The sequence below is a fragment of the Pristiophorus japonicus genome, unplaced genomic scaffold (genome assembly GCF_044704955.1).
Source record: "Pristiophorus japonicus isolate sPriJap1 unplaced genomic scaffold, sPriJap1.hap1 HAP1_SCAFFOLD_257, whole genome shotgun sequence".
NCBI classification, from domain to species: Eukaryota; Metazoa; Chordata; class Chondrichthyes; family Pristiophoridae; genus Pristiophorus; species Pristiophorus japonicus.
This window is the reverse complement of record NW_027252307.1, coordinates 931,694-947,424: the sequence shown is the minus strand read 5'-3', so window position 1 is coordinate 947,424 and position 15,731 is coordinate 931,694. Positions and strand designations below refer to the sequence as shown.

The following is a 15,731-nucleotide window of genomic DNA, read 5'->3' as shown; positions in this document are numbered from 1 at the left end:
GGGGGAGGTGGGACCCTGTGTTGGGGGGGGGGTTGGGACCCTGTGTTTGGGGGGGGGTTGGGACTCTGTGTTGGGGGGGGGGGTTTGGGACCCTGTGTTTGTGGAGGGGTGTGGTGTTTGGGACCCTGTGTTTGGGGGGGGGGTTTGGGACCCTGTGTTTGGGGGGGGTTGGGACCCTGTGTTTGGGGGGGGGTTGGGACCCTGTGTTTGTGGGGGGGGGGGTGGTGTTTGGGGGGGGTTAGGACCCTGTGTTTGGGGGGGGTTGGGACCCTGTATTTGGGGGGGGTTGGGACCCTGTGTTTGTGGGGGGGGGGCGGTGTTTTAGACCCTGTGTTTGTGGGGGGGGGGGGTGGTGTTTGGGGGGGGTTTGGGACCCTGTGTTTGGGGGAGGGGTTGGGACCCTGTGTTGGGGGGGGGGGTTTGGGACCCTGTGTTTGGGGGGGGTTGGGACCCTGTGTTTGGGGGGGGGTTGGGACCCTGTGTTTGGGGGGGGGGGGTTGGGACCCTGTGTTTGGGGGGGGGGTGTTGGGACCCTGTGTTGGGGGGGGGGGGTTTGGGACCCTGTGTTTGGGGGGGGGGGTGTTGGGACCCTGTGTTGGGGGTGGGTTTGGGACCCTGTGTTTGGGGGGGGGGGGGTGTTGGGACCCTGTGTTTGGGGGGGGGGGTTTGGGACCCTGTGTTGGGGGGGGGGTTGGGACCCTGTGTTTGGGGGGGGGGTTGGGACCCTGTGTTTGGGGGGGGGGTTGGGACCCTGTGTTTGGGTGGGGGGGGTTGGGACCCTGTGTTTGGGTGGGGGGGGTTGGGACCCTGTGTTTGGGTGGGGGGGGTTGGGACCCTGTGTTTATTTGGTAACTTTTTGCAAAGTTTAAATTTGCCGCTTCAAACTTGAGGCTGGGTTTATTGGCTGGAAATGAAAGCCGGCCCGGTGAAGTAGTGCTGTGCCTGTTGTTAAGCCTTCCCCTGGTGCCCAATGAGTGCAGGGGCTGTTCTGGGCGGTGTCAGCCCATTGAGTGGGCAGTGAGAGAGAGGGAGGGGGGGCTCTTAAACCGCCAGATCCCTTTCTGCTGCACTTTCTTTGCAGAATTGTTCAGCCCCTGGAATCGGTGTGAAGAGGATCTGGGCTGCTGTTAGTCCGGGGGAAGGGCAGTCTGCTGAGAGAGGGGACAGGCAGCCAGACCTGGGGCTGAGACATCAAAACATTTACAAATTCCTTATGGCCTCATAGATTTCCCCCGCCCCCCCCCCCCCCCAATCACTAAATTTGCCAATTCCCAACTTTGCAAACCTTTTGTTTTGAAAGTCAGCCGGTCGCTGTTCGGAATGGATAACCGGAGCCGATGGAGGAGGAAGAGGAGAATATGGGACTATCTCCTAACACTGCAGACCACCATCCTCACACTAACAACGTGTGCCAGTGCAGGTAGGTGCCCTGCTCAGTAACCTTGTCCTGCCCCGGGGCTCCGCGTCTGCACACCTTTGACCAACAAACTTTTTTTTTGCTAACTTTGCCATAAGTTTGGGGAGATTGCGAGGGACTGGATTCTGCGAGTGGCTTTTTCTTTTCTTCCTCCGCTTTGCAGATTAAGCAAAGGCTCTTGAGCTGCCGAATCTGGAAAACATGACATTGTTTAAAATGAGTGCATTCCTTTGAATGAAGGGCAGGGGAGTCGAGTTCCCCTGGGTCCCTGTGACAGATAGACCCAGCCCCTCCCCGCCACTCACAGCTCTGCACAAACCTTTCCTCCACTTTCTCTTGATTCAGCATTTTGGGAAACTCCACTTTGCCCATCGCGCTCTGCTTGCAGAAGCAGTCAGACAAACAAAAAATGTTTCAAACGCCCCAACTTTTCCCCCTCCTCGTGCAGAAAACTCAGAGAGTTTTGAGTTCGCTCCAGCTAGTGCCAGCTGCCAGCACACTGGCTCAGTGTGTCAATGGGTGATGGTCCAGACCTGCTCCCATCCCCGTGTACACTTCACAGGTTTTTTCCTTACTTTAAAAAAAAAACATTTCTAAAAATAACTGGGAGTGTTTTGAAGTGAAGGAGAGGAGTTTTGAGAGTGAGGGCTGGAACTGGCTGTCTGACAGATCAGGCGGGCTGGAATATTGCTGCCAGTTTGGAGGGAGCTCCGAGCCATTTGCAACCCTGTAGGACATTACACTCAACACATCCTGATTACTGACTCTTAAATTAATTTGTGAATCCCAGACTGGACATCACAGCGAACTCCAAGCAAAATGTTGCTTAGACTGGAGAATTTTGACTATGAGGAAAGATTGAATAGGCTGGGTCTGTTTTCTTTGGAACAGAGGAGGCTGAGGGGAGACCTGATTGAGGTGTATAAAATGATGAGGGGCCTGGATAAAGTGGATAGGAAGGACCTGTTTCCCTTGGCAGAGGGGTCAACAACCAGGGGGCATAGATTTAAAGTAATTGGGGGGAGGTTCAGAGGAGATTTGAGGGGGTCTGGAACTCACGGCCTGAAAGGGTGGTAGAGGCAGAAACCCTCACCACATTTAAAACATACTTGGAGTGTCGTAACCTGCAGGACTACGGACCGAGAGCTGGAACGTGGGATTAGGCCGGGTAGCTCTTTGTCGGCCGGCGCAGACACGATGGGCCGAATGGCCTCCTTCCGTGCTGTAAATCTCTCCGATTCTATGATCAGATCTGCTGGCCAGCTGAAATGGCTTGTTCCAGGGTCGGTGATACTGAGATCCTCTGGGACGTTTGACATGCAGGGAGTGTGGGGGGGGAGGACAATTCTTTCATAGTGTGGGATTGACTTGTACAAAAGAAAAGCATTTTGTTGGTTCAGGTTTTCTTTGGGATTTGATTGCATTTGAGACGGAGTCTTTGCATGAGCAGCAAATAAGACCCAGTCTTAAGTTAAAGGGTCAGATAAAGGGGCATTTAGCCTCTGAATCTGTGTGATAGTGTTGGTCGGTGCCAGACTTTGCCTCCGGTGTGGGCGGTGTGAGGGGAGCAGTGACCTGGACTGCCCCGCGCGCTCCCTGAGCTCGGAGATGGGCATTTTCCGAGTCACAAGGTCCATCCGTGTCCAGACCCTGTACCAGCCTCGCCCTCCCCCCTCCCCCCACCCCCCTCCCCCTTCTCCCAGCTCTGGGCAGCTGCAGTAACCCTCGGAGAGTTATCCCCAGACTGGCACAGGCCCAGTGTAGGGGCAGCTGGTGGCATGCCCCTCTGATGTGGCAACTAGTGTCTGATCGCCATTCTGTCTCAACCGACTTTCTACCATGCAGCCACAGAGAACGGCTGGCGGTTGTTCACCCAGCTACTGTGTGGGAGGAGTGAAAGGGTTAAGTTCGGACAGTAGGAGGGAAGGGGTTCAGCCTGGGGGAGGTGGGAGGGAAAGGGTTAAGTACGGGGGGTAGGTGGGAGGGAAAGGGTTAAGTACGGGGGGTGGGTGGGAGGGAAAGGGTTAAGTACGGGGGGTGGGTGGGAGGGAAAGGGTTAAGTACGGGGGGTGGGTGGGAGGGAAAGGGTTAAGTACGAGCGACGGGCGCGGGAGTTAAAACCAGAGCAATAGTCAGTCGACTGAGCTTGTTACAGATGTCATGGACGAGGGCTAGGATTGGGAGATTATCTCTCCAGGAACCAGCGAGTAGCCAATTATTGTTATCGACCAGGATAGATTAAGTGAGCAGATGTTTGTCTGTAACCCGCAGCAACCGGTCACCCTGATTGGTCACTCCGAACCCTCCATCCCAAAGGTGCTGCAGTCAATTCAAAGCCAACAATGCAGGTTCAAATCCCAGGCCGCACCCTCTCCCACCTCCAGGAGTGCCAGTGAAGTGCACCTCTGGGAATCCCAGCCAGATGTGCAGGATCAGTTGACAGAAAGCCCCTGATCTTCCACAGTCGCCAGCTCAGAGTTAAAAGTCTGGAAATGAAAGTGAGTAAAATTAGCAAACTAACATTTAACAAACGAGCAAAGTATTCCAGCGGGAACTGGCCCAGCTAACTGTCAGCACAGACATTCCCGCCAGGTTGCAGTGACGAAGAAAGTGCCGGGGAGATGTTAAATATAATTTCCAATCACTCACAGTAATTGCAGGACATTTACATGGAGACAGGCCCACAGCAGGAGGAATTACTCAACAACAACAGGTATAAAGGACTTCTCCCCATTACAGCAGGTCCTCACTGAGTCATTCTGCTCGACCTGTCTGAAGCCATTGACACGGTTGACCACTCTATCCTCCTCCAACGCCTCTCCACCATTGTCCATCTGGGTGGGACTGCACTCGCCTGGTTCCATTCTTATCCATCTAATCATAGTCAGAGAATCACCTGCAACGACTTCTCTTCCCCCCCCCCCCCCACATCGTTACCCCTGGTGTCCCCCCAGGATCTATCCTTGGCCCCTCCTATTCACCATCTACATGTTGTCCCTTGGTGACATCATCCGGAAACACAGTGTCAGTTTCCACATGTACACTGAGACACCCAGCTCTACCTCACCACTTCCCTCGACCCCTCCTCGCTCTCTCAATTGTCAGATTGCTTGTCCCACATCCAGTTCTGGATGAGCAGAAATTTCCTCCAATTGAATATTGGGAAGATCGAAGCCATTGTTTTCGGTCCCCGCCACAAACTCCGTTCCCTGGCCACTGACTCCATCCCTCTCCCCAACTTCTGTCTGAGGCTGAACCAGACTGTTCACAACCTGGGTGTCCCATCTGACCCTGAGCTCAGCTTCTGACCCAGGGTCCTCTCCATCACCGAGACCGGCCACTCCTACCTCCCTAACCTCGCCCGTCCCCACCCTGCCTCAGCTCATCCGCTGCTGAAACACTCAACGTGGTTTTGTTACTTCTAGTCTTGACCATTCCACGCTCTCCTGTCCAGCCTCCCATCTTGCACCCTCCGTAAACTTTATCCAAATCTCTGCTGCCCATGTCTTAACTCGCACCGAGTCCCGCTCACCCATCACCCCCTGTGCTCACTGCCCCCGTGTCCTAACTCACACCGAGTCCCGCTCACCCATCACCCCCTGTGCTCACTGACCCCGTGTCCTAACTCGCACCGAGTCCCGCTCACCCATCACCCTCTGTGCTCACTGCCCCGTGTCCTAACTCGCACCCAGTCCCACTCACCCATCACCCCCTGTGCTCACTGCCCCCGTGTCCTAACTCGCACCCAGTCCCACTCACCCATCACCCTCTGTGCTCACTGCCCCGTGTCCTAACTCGCACCCAGTCCCACTCACCCATCACCGCCTGTGCTCACTGCCCCGTGTCCTAACTCGCACCCAGTCCCACTCACCCATCACCCCCTGTGCTCACTGACCCCGTGTCCTAACTTGCACCCAGTCCCACTCACCCATCACCCCCTGTGCTCACTGACCCCGTGTCCTAACTCGCACCCAGTCCCACTCACCCATCACCCACTGTGCTCACTGCCCCGTGTCCTAACTCACACCAAGTCCCACTCACCCATCACCCCCTGTGCTCACTGACCCCGTGTCCTAACTCGCACCCAGTCCCACTCACCCATCACCCACTGTGCTCACTGACCAACATTGGCTCCCGGTCCAGCAACGCGTCAATTTCAAAATTCTCATCCTTATGTTTAAATCCCTCCATGACATCACCCCTCCCTATCTCTGTAACCTCCTCAAGCCCCTACACCCCTCCCTATCTCTGTAACATCTTCCAGCCCGACACCCCTCCCTATCTCTGTAACCTCCTCCAGCCCCTAAACCCCTCCCTATCTCTGTAACCTCCAGCCCCGACATCCCTCTATCTCTGTAACCTCTTACATCTTTGATCAAGCATTTGGTCACCTGTTGTAATATTTCCTGATGTGGCCCGGTGTCATATTTAGTTTGATAATTGCTCCAGTAAAGCGCCTTGAGACATTTGAATACGTTAAAGTCGCTCTATAAATACAAGTTGTTATTGTTGTAAGAATGCCTGTCCCAGCACTGACTGTGTGAAAAACAGGACTGAGTGTCCCAGCACTGTGTGTACAACAGGACTGAGTGTCCCAACACTGTGTGTACAACAGGACTGAGTGTCCCAGCACTGTGTGTACAACAGGACTGAGTGTCCCAGCACCGTGTGTACAACAGGAGTGAGTGTCCCAGCACTGTGTGTACAACAGGACTGAGTGTCCCAGCACTGTGTGTACAACAGGACTGAGTGTCCCAGCACGGTGTGTATAACAGGACTGAGTGTCCCAGCACGGTGTGTATAACAGGACTGAGTGTCGCAGCACAGTGTGCACAACAGGACTGAGTGTCCCAGCACTCACTGTGTGTACAACAGGACTGAGTGTCCCAGCACTGTGTGTGTAACAGGACTGAGTGTCCCAGCACTGACTGTGTGTGTAACAGGACTGAGTGTCCCAGCACTGACTGTGTGTGTAACAGGACTGAGTATCCCAGCACTGTGTGTATAAAACAGGACTGAGTGTCCCAGCACTGTGTGTATAACAGGACTGAGTGTCCCAGCACTGTGTGAAAACAGGACTGAGTGTCCCAGCACTGACTGTGTGTAAAACAGGACTGAGTGTCCCAGCACTGACTGTGTGTATAACAGGACTGAGTGTCCCAGCACTGTGTGTCGAACAGGACTGAGTGACCCAGCACTGACTGTGTGTGTAACAGGACTGAGTGTCCCAGCACTGTGTATAACAAGACTGAGTGTCCCAGCACTGTGTGTATAACAGAACTGAGTGTCCCAGGACTCACTGTGTGTATAACAGGACTGGGTGTCCCAGCACTGACTGTGTGTATAACAGGACTGAGTGTCCCAGCACTGTGTGTATATCAGGACTGAGTGTCCCAGCACTGACTGTGCGTATAACAGGACTGAGTGTCCCAGCACTGACTGTGTGTATAACAGGACTGAGTGTCCCAGCACTGTATGTACAACAGGACTGAGTGTCCCAGCACTGTGTGTACGAGAGGACTGAGTGTCCCAGCACGTTGTGTATATAACAGGACTGAGTGTCCCAGCACTGACTGTGTGTATAACAGGACTGAGTGTCCCAGCACGGTGTGTATAACAGGACTGAGTGTCCCAGCATTGTGTGTATAACAGGACTGAGTGTCCCAGCACTGTGTGTATAACAGGACTGAGTGTCCCAGCACAGGGTGTATAACAGGACTGAATGTCCCAGCACTGACTGTGTGTATAACAGGACTGAGTGTCCCAGCACTGTGTGTATAACAGGACTGAGTGACCCAGCACTGATGTGTGTATAACAGGACTGAGTGACCCAGCACTGATGTGTGTATAACAGGACTGAGTGTCCCAGCACAGGACTGAGTGTCCCAGCACTGTGTGTACAATAGGACTGAGTGTACCAGCATGGTGTGTACAACAGGACTGAGTGTCCCAGCACTGTGTGTACAACAGGACTGAGTGTCCCAGCACTGTGTGTATAACAGGACTGAGTATCCCAGCACTGTGTGTGTAACAGGACTGAGTGTCCCAGCACTCACTGTGTGTGTAACAGGACTGAGTGTCCCAGCACTGACTGTGTGTGTAACAGGACTGAGTGTCCCAGCACTGACTGTGTGTGTAACAGGACTGAGTATCCCAGCACTGTGTGTATAAAACAGGACTGAGTATCCCAGCACTGTGTGTGTAACAGGACTGAGTGTCCCAGCACTCACTGTGTGCATATCAGGACTGAGTGTCCCAGCACTGACTGTGCGTATAACAGGACTGAGTGTCCCAGCACTGACTGTGTGTACAACAGGACTGAGTGTCCCAGCACTGTATGTACAACAGGACTGAGTGTCCCAGCACTGTGTGTACGAGAGGACTGAGTGTCCCAGCACTGTGTGTATAACAGGACTGAGTGTCCCAGCACTGTGTGTATAACAGGACTGAGTGTCCCAGCACTGTGTGTATAACAGGACTGAGTGTCCCAGCACAGGGTGTATAACAGGACTGAGTGTCCCAGCACTGACTGTGTGTATAACAGGACTGAGTGTCCCAGCACTGTGTGTATAACAGGACTGAGTGTCCCAGCACTGTGTGAAAACAGGACTGAGTGTCCCAGCACTGACTGTGTGTAGAACAGGACTGAGTGTCCCAGCACTGACTGTGTGTATAACAGGACTGAGTGTCCCAGCACTGTGTGTCGAACAGGACTGAGTGACCCAGCACTGTGTGTATAACAAGACTGAGTGTCCCAGCACTGTGTGTATAACAGAACTGAGTGTCCCAGCACTGACTGTGTGTATAACAGGACTGAGTGTCCCAGCACTGTGTGTATATCAGGACTGAGTGGCCCAGCACTGACTGTGCGTATAACAGGACTGAGTGTCCCAGCACTGACTGTGTGTATAAAAGGACTGAGTGTCCCAGCACTGTATGTACAACAGGACTGAGTGTCCCAGCACTGTGTGTACGAGAGGACTGAGTGTCCCAGCACGTTGTGTATATAACAGGACTGAGTGACCCAGCACTGTGTGTATAACAGGACTGAGTGTCCCAGCACAGGACTGAGTGTCCCAGCACTGTGTGTACAACAGGATTGAGTGCCCCAGCACTGACTGTGTGTACAACAGGACTGAGTGTCCCAGCACTGTGTGTACAACAGGACTGAGTGTCCCAGCACTGGGTGTACAACAGGACTGAGTGTCCCAGCACTGTGTGTACAACAGGACTGAGTGTCCCAGCACTGTGTGTACAACAGGACTGAGTGTCCCAGCACTGTGTGTACAACAGGACTGAGTGTCCCAGCACTGTGTGTACAACAGGACTGAGTGTCCCAGCACTGTGTGTACAACAGGACTGAGTGTCCCAGCACTGTGTGTACAACAGGACTGAGTGTCCCAGCACTGTGTGTACAACAGGACTGAGTGTCCCAGCACTGTGTGTACAACAGGACTGAGTGTCCCAGCACTGTGTGTACAACAGGACTGAGTGTCCCAGCACTGTGTGTACAACAGGACTGAGTGTCCCAGCACTGTGTGTACAACAGGACTGAGTGTCCCAGCACTGTGTGTACAACAGGACTGAGTGTCCCAGCACTGTGTGTACAACAGGACTGAGTGTCCCAGCACTGTGTGTACAACAGGACTGAGTGTCCCAGCACTGTGTGTACAACAGGACTGAGTGTCCCAGCACTGTGTGTACAACAGGACTGAGTGTCCCAGCACTGTGTGTACAACAGGACTGAGTGTCCCAGCACTGTGTGTACAACAGGACTGAGTGTCCCAGCACTGTGTGTACAACAGGACTGAGTGTCCCAGCACTGTGTGTACAACAGGACTGAGTGTCCCAGCACTGACTGTGTGTACAACAGGACTGACTGTCCCAGCACTGTGTGTATAACAGGACTGACTGTCCCAGCACTGTGTGTATAACAGGACTGAGTGTCCCAGCACTGTGTGTATAACAGGACTGAGTGACCCAGCACTGACTGTGTGTATAACAGGACTGAGTGTCACAGCATTGTGTGTATAACAGGACTGAGTGTCCCAGCACTGTGTGTATAACAGGACAGAGTGTCCCAACACTGTGTGTATAACAGTACTGAGTGTCCCAGCATTGTGTGTGCAACAGGACTGAGTGTCCCAGTACTGACTGTGTGTAGAACAGGACTGAGTGTCCCAGCACTGACTGTGTGTATAACAGGACTGAGTGTCCCAGCACTGACTGTGTGTATAACAGGACTGAGTGTCCCAGCACTGACTGTGTGTATAACAGGACTGAGTGTCCCAGCGCTGTGTGTATAACAGGACTGAGTGTCCCAGCGCTGTGTGTATAACAGGACTGAGTGTCCCAGCACTGACTGTGTGTATAACAGGACTGAGTGTCCCAGCACTGACTGTGTGTATAACAGGACTGAGTGTCTCAGCACTGACTGTGTGTATAACAGGACTGAGTGTCCCAGCACTGTGTGTATAACAGGACTGAGTGTCCCAGCACTGTGTGTATAACAGGACTGAGTGTCCCAGCACTGTGTGTATAACAGGACTGAGTGTCCCAGCACTGTGTGTATAACAGGACTGAGTGTCCCAGCACTGTGTGTATAACAGGACTGAGTGTCCCAGCACTGTGTGTATAACAGGACTGAGTGTCCCAGCACTGTGTGTATAACAGGACTGAGTGTCCCAGCACTGTGTGTATAGCAGGACTGAGTGTCCCAGCACTGTATGTATAACAGGACTGAGTGTTCCAGCACTGTGTGTATAACAGGACTGAGTGTCCCAGCACTGTGTGTATAACAGGACTGAGTGTCCCAGCACTGTGTGTATAACAGGACTGAGTGTCCCAGCACTGTGTGTATAACAGGACTGAGTGTCCCAGCACTGTGTGTATAACAGGACTGAGTGTTCCAGCACTGACTGTGTGTGCAACAGGACTGAGTGTCCCAGCACGGTGTGTACAACAAGACTGAGTGTACCAGCACGGTGTGTATAACAGGACTGAGTGTCCCAGCACTGTGTGGATAACAGAACTGAGTGTCCCAGCACTGTGTATATAACAGGACTGAGTGTCCCAGCACTGAATGTGTGGATAACAGGACTGAGTGTCCCAGCACTGACTGTGTGGATAACAGGACTGAGTGTCCCAGCACTGTGTGTCTAACAGGACTGAGTGTCCCAGCACTGACTGTGTGTGTAACAGGACTGAGTGTCCCAGCACTGTGTGTACAACAGGACTGAGTGTCCCAGCACTGACTGTGTGTCCAACAGGACTGAGTGTCCCAGCACTGTGTGTCTAACAGGATTGAGTGTCCCAGCACTGTGTGTACAACAGGACTGAGTGTCCCACCACTGTGTGTATAACAGGACAGAGTGTCCCAACACTGTGTGTATAACAGAACTGAGTGTCCCAGCTTTGTGTGTGCAACAGGACTGAGTGTCCCACCACTGTGTATATAACAGGACTGAGTGTCCCAGTACTGAGTGTGTGTAGAACAGGACTGAGTGTCCCAGCACTGACTGTGTGTATAACAGGACCGAGTGTCCCAGCACGATGTGTATAACAGGACTGAGTGTCCCAGCACGATGTGTATAACAGGACTGAGTGTCCCAGCACTGCCTGTGTGTATAACAGGACTGAGTGTCCCAGCACTGACTGTGTGTATAACAGGACTGAGTGTCCCAGCACTGACTGTGTGTATAACAGGACTGAGTGTCCCAGCACTGTGGGTATAACAGGACTGAGTGTCCCAGCACTGTGTGTACAACAGGACTGAGTGTACCAGCACGGTGTGTATAACAGGACTGAGTGTCCCAGCACTGTGTGTATAACAGGACTGAGTGTCGCAGCACAGTGTGTATAACAGGACTGAGTGTTCCAGCACTGACTGTGTGTGCAACAGGACTGAGTGTCCCAACACTGTGTGTACAACAGGACTGAGTGTCCCAGCACGGTGTGTACAACAGGACTGAGTGTCCCAGCATGGTGTGTACAACAGGACTGAGTGTCCCAGCATGGTGTGTACAACAGGACTGAGTGTCCCAGCACTGTGCGTATAACAGGACTGAGTTTCCCAGCACTGTGTGTATAACAGGACTGAGTGTCCCAGCACTGTGTTTCACAGGACTGAGGGTCCCAGCACTGTGTTTCACAGGACTGAGGGTCCCAGCACTGTGTTTCACAGGACTGAGTGTCCCAGCACTATGTGTATAACAGGACTGAGTGTCCCAGCACTTTGTGTATAACAGGACTGAGTGTCTCAGCACTGTGTGTAACAGGACTGAGTGTCCCAGCACTGTGTGTACAACAGGACTGAGTGTCCCAGCACTGACTGTGTGTCTAACAGGACTGAGTGTCCCAGCACTGTGTGTCTAACAGGACTGAGTGTCCCAGCACTGTGTGTCTAACAGGACTGAGTGTCCCAGCACTGTGTGTATAACAGGACTGAGTGACCCAGCACTGACTGTGTGTAAAACAGGACTGAGTGTCACAGCACTGTGTGTCGAACAGGACTGAGTGTCCCAGCACTGACTGTGTGTACAACAGGACTGACTGTCCCAGCACTGTGTGTATAACAGGACTGAGTGTCCCAGCACTGTGTGTATAACAGGACTGAGTGACCCAGCACTGACTGTGTGTATAACAGGACTGAGTGTCACAGCATTGTGTGTATAACAGGACAGAGTGTCCCAGCACTGTGTGTATAACAGGACAGAGTGTCCCAACACTGTGTGTATAACAGTACTGAGTGTCCCAGCATTGTGTGTGCAACAGGACTGAGTGTCCCAGCACTGACTGTGTGTATAACAGGACTGAGTGTCCCAGCACTGACTGTGTGTATAACAGGACTGAGTGTCCCAGCACTGACTGTGTGTATAACAGGACTGAGTGTCCCAGCACTGTGTGTATAACAGGACTGAGTGTCCCAGCGCTGTGTGTATAACAGGACTGAGTGTCCCAGCACTGACTGTGTGTATAACAGGACTGAGTGTCCCAGCACTGACTGTGTGTATAACAGGACTGAGTGTCCCAGCACTGACTGTGTGTATAACAGGACTGAGTGTCCCAGCACTGTGTGTATAACAGGACTGAGTGTCCCAGCACTGTGTGTATAACAGGACTGAGTGTCCCAGCACTGTGTGTATAACAGGACTGAGTGTCCCAGCACTGTGTGTATAACAGGACTGAGTGTCCCAGCACTGTGTGTATAACAGGACTGAGTGTCCCAGCACTGTGTGTATAACAGGACTGAGTGTCCCAGCACTGTGTGTATAACAGGACTGAGTGTCCCAGCACTGTGTGTATAACAGGACTGAGTGTCCCAGCACTGTGTGTATAACAGCACTGAGTGTCCCAGCACTGTGTGTATAACAGGACTGAGTGTCCCAGCACTGTGTGTATAACAGGACTGAGTGTCCCAGCACTGTGTGTATAACAGGACTGAGTGTCCCAGCACTGTGTGTATAACAGGACTGAGTGTCCCAGCACTGTGTGTATAACAGGACTGAGTGTCCCAGCACTGTGTGTATAACAGGACTGAGTGTCCTAGTACTGTGTGTATAACAGGACTGAGTATCCCAGCACTGTGTGTATAAAACAGAACTGAGTGTCCCAGCACTGTGTATATAACAGGACTGAGTGTCCCAGTACTGTGTGTACAACAGGACTGAGTGTCCCAGCACTGTGTGTATAACAGGACTGAGTGTCCCAGCACTGTGTATATAACAGGACTGAGTGTCCCAGCACTGTGTGTATAACAGGACTGAGTGTCCCAGCACTGACTGTGTGTACAACAGGACTGAGTGTTCCAGCACTGTGTGTATAACAGGACAGAGTGTCCCAACACTGTGTGTATAACAGAACTGAGTGTCCCAGCATTGTGTGTATAACAGGACTGAGTGTCCCACCACTGTGTGTATAACAGGACAGAGTGTCCCAACACTGTGTGTATAACAGAACTGAGTGTCCCAGCATTGTGTGTGCAACAGGACTGAGTGTCCCACCACTGTGTATATAACAGGACTGAGTGTCCCAGTACTGAGTGTGTGTAGAACAGGACTGAGTGCCCCGGAACTGACTGTGTGTATAACAGGACCGAGTGTCCCAGCACGATGTGTATAACAGGACTGACTGTCCCAGCACGATGTGTATAACAGGACTGAGTGTCCCAGCACTGACTGTGTGTATAACAGGACTGAGTGTCCCAGCACTGACTGTGTGTATAACAGGACTGAGTGTCCCAGCACTGACTGTGTGTATAACAGGACTGAGTGTCCCAGCACTGTGGGTATAACAGGACTGAGTGTCCCAGCACTGTGTGTATAAAACAGAACTGAGTGTCCCAGCACTGTGTATATAACAGGACTGAGTGTCCCAGCACTGTGTGTACAACAGGACTGAGTGTCCCAGCACTGTGTGTATAACAGGACTGAGTGTCCCAGCACTGACTGTGTGTATAACAGCACTGAGTGTCCCAGCACTGTGTGAAAACAGGACTGATTGTCCCAGCACTGTGTGAAAACAGGACTGAGTGTCCCAGCACTGACTGTGTGTATAACAGGACTGAGTGTCCCAGCACTGTGTGTAGAACAGGACTGAGTGTCCCAGCACTGACTGTGTATATAATAGGACTGAGTGTCCCTACACTGTGTGTATAACAGGATTGAGTGTCCCAGCACTGTGTGTCGAACAGGACTGAGTGACCCAGCACTGACTGTGTGTGTAACAAGACTGAGTGTTCCAGCACTGTGTGTATAACAGGACTGAGTGTCCCAGCACTGTGTGTATAACAGAACTGAGTGTCCCAGCACTCACTGTGTGTATAACAGAACTGAGTGTCCCAGCACTCACTGTGTGTATAACAGGACTGGGTGTCCCAGCACTGACTGTGTGTATAACAGGACTGAGCGTCCCAGCACTGTGTGTATATCAGGACTGAGTGTCCCAGCACTGACTGTGTGTATAACAGGACTGAGTGTCCCAGCACTGACTGTGTGTATAATAGGACTGAGTGTCCCAGCACTGTATGTACAACAGGACTGAGTGTCCCAGCACTGTGTGTATAACAGGACTGAGTGTCCCAGCACGGTGTGTATAACAGGACTGAGTGTCCCAGCACTGTGTGTATAACAGGACTGAGTGTCCCAGCACTGTGTGTATAACAGGACTGAGTGTCCCAGCACTTTGTGTATAACAGGACTGAGTGTCCCAGCACTGTGTGTATAACAGGACTGAGTGTTCCAGCACTGACTGTGTGTGCAACAGGACTGAGTGTCCCAGCACGGTATGTACAACAGGACTGAGTGTACCAGCACGGTGTGTATAACAGGACTGAGTGTCCCAGCACTGTGTGGATAACAGAACTGAGTGTCCCAGCACTGTGTATATAACAGGACTGAGTGCCCCAGCACTGACTGTGTGTCTAACAGGACTGAGTGTCCCAGCACTGAATGTGTGGATAACAGGACTGAGTGTCCCAGCACTGACTGTGTGGATAACAGGACTGAGTGTCCCAGCACTGTGTGTCTAACAGGACTGAGTGCCCCAGCACTGACTGTGTGTCTAACAGGACTGAGTGTCCCAGCACTGAATGTGTGTATAACAGGACTGAGTGTCTCAGCACTGTGTGTACAACAGGACTGAGTGTCCCAGCACTGACTGTGTGTGTAACAGGACTGAGTGTCCCAGCACTGTGTGTACAACAGGACTGAGTGTCCCAGCACTGACTGTGTGTCCAACAGGACTGAGTGTCCCAGCACTGTGTGTCTAACAGGATTGAGTGTCCCAGCACTGTGTGTACAACAGGACTGAGTGTCCCAGTACTGACTGTGTGTATAACAGGACTGAGTCTCCCAGCACTGACTGTGTGTATAACAGGACTGAGTGTCCCAGCACTGACTGTGTGTGCAACAGGACAGAGTGTCCCAGCACTGTGTGTATAACAGGACAGAGTGTCCCAACACTGTGTGTATAACAGAACTGAGTGTCCCAGCATTGTGTGTATAACAGGACTGAGTGTCCCACCACTGTGTGTATAACAGGACAGAGTGTCCCAACACTGTGTGTATAACAGAACTGAGTGTCCCAGCATTGTGTGTGCAACAGGACTGAGTGTCCCACCACTGTGTATATAACAGGACTGAGTGTCCCAGTACTGAGTGTGTGTAGAACAGGACTGAGTGTCCCAGCACTGACTGTGTGTATAACAGGACCGAGTGTCCCAGCACGATGTGTATAACAGGACTGAGTGTCCCAGCACGATGTGTATAACAGGACTGAGTGTCCCAGCACTGACTGTGTGTATAACAGGACTGAG

The 15,731-nt window shown here is 52.3% G+C and overlaps 1 pseudogene; it reads left to right on the top strand.

The window, feature by feature from the left end:
• The first annotated feature begins 1,019 nt into the window (after nt 1-1,019).
• Nucleotides 1,020-15,731, top strand: part of LOC139247099 (collagen alpha-1(XI) chain-like) — a 350,100-nt pseudogene continuing 335,388 nt past the window's right edge.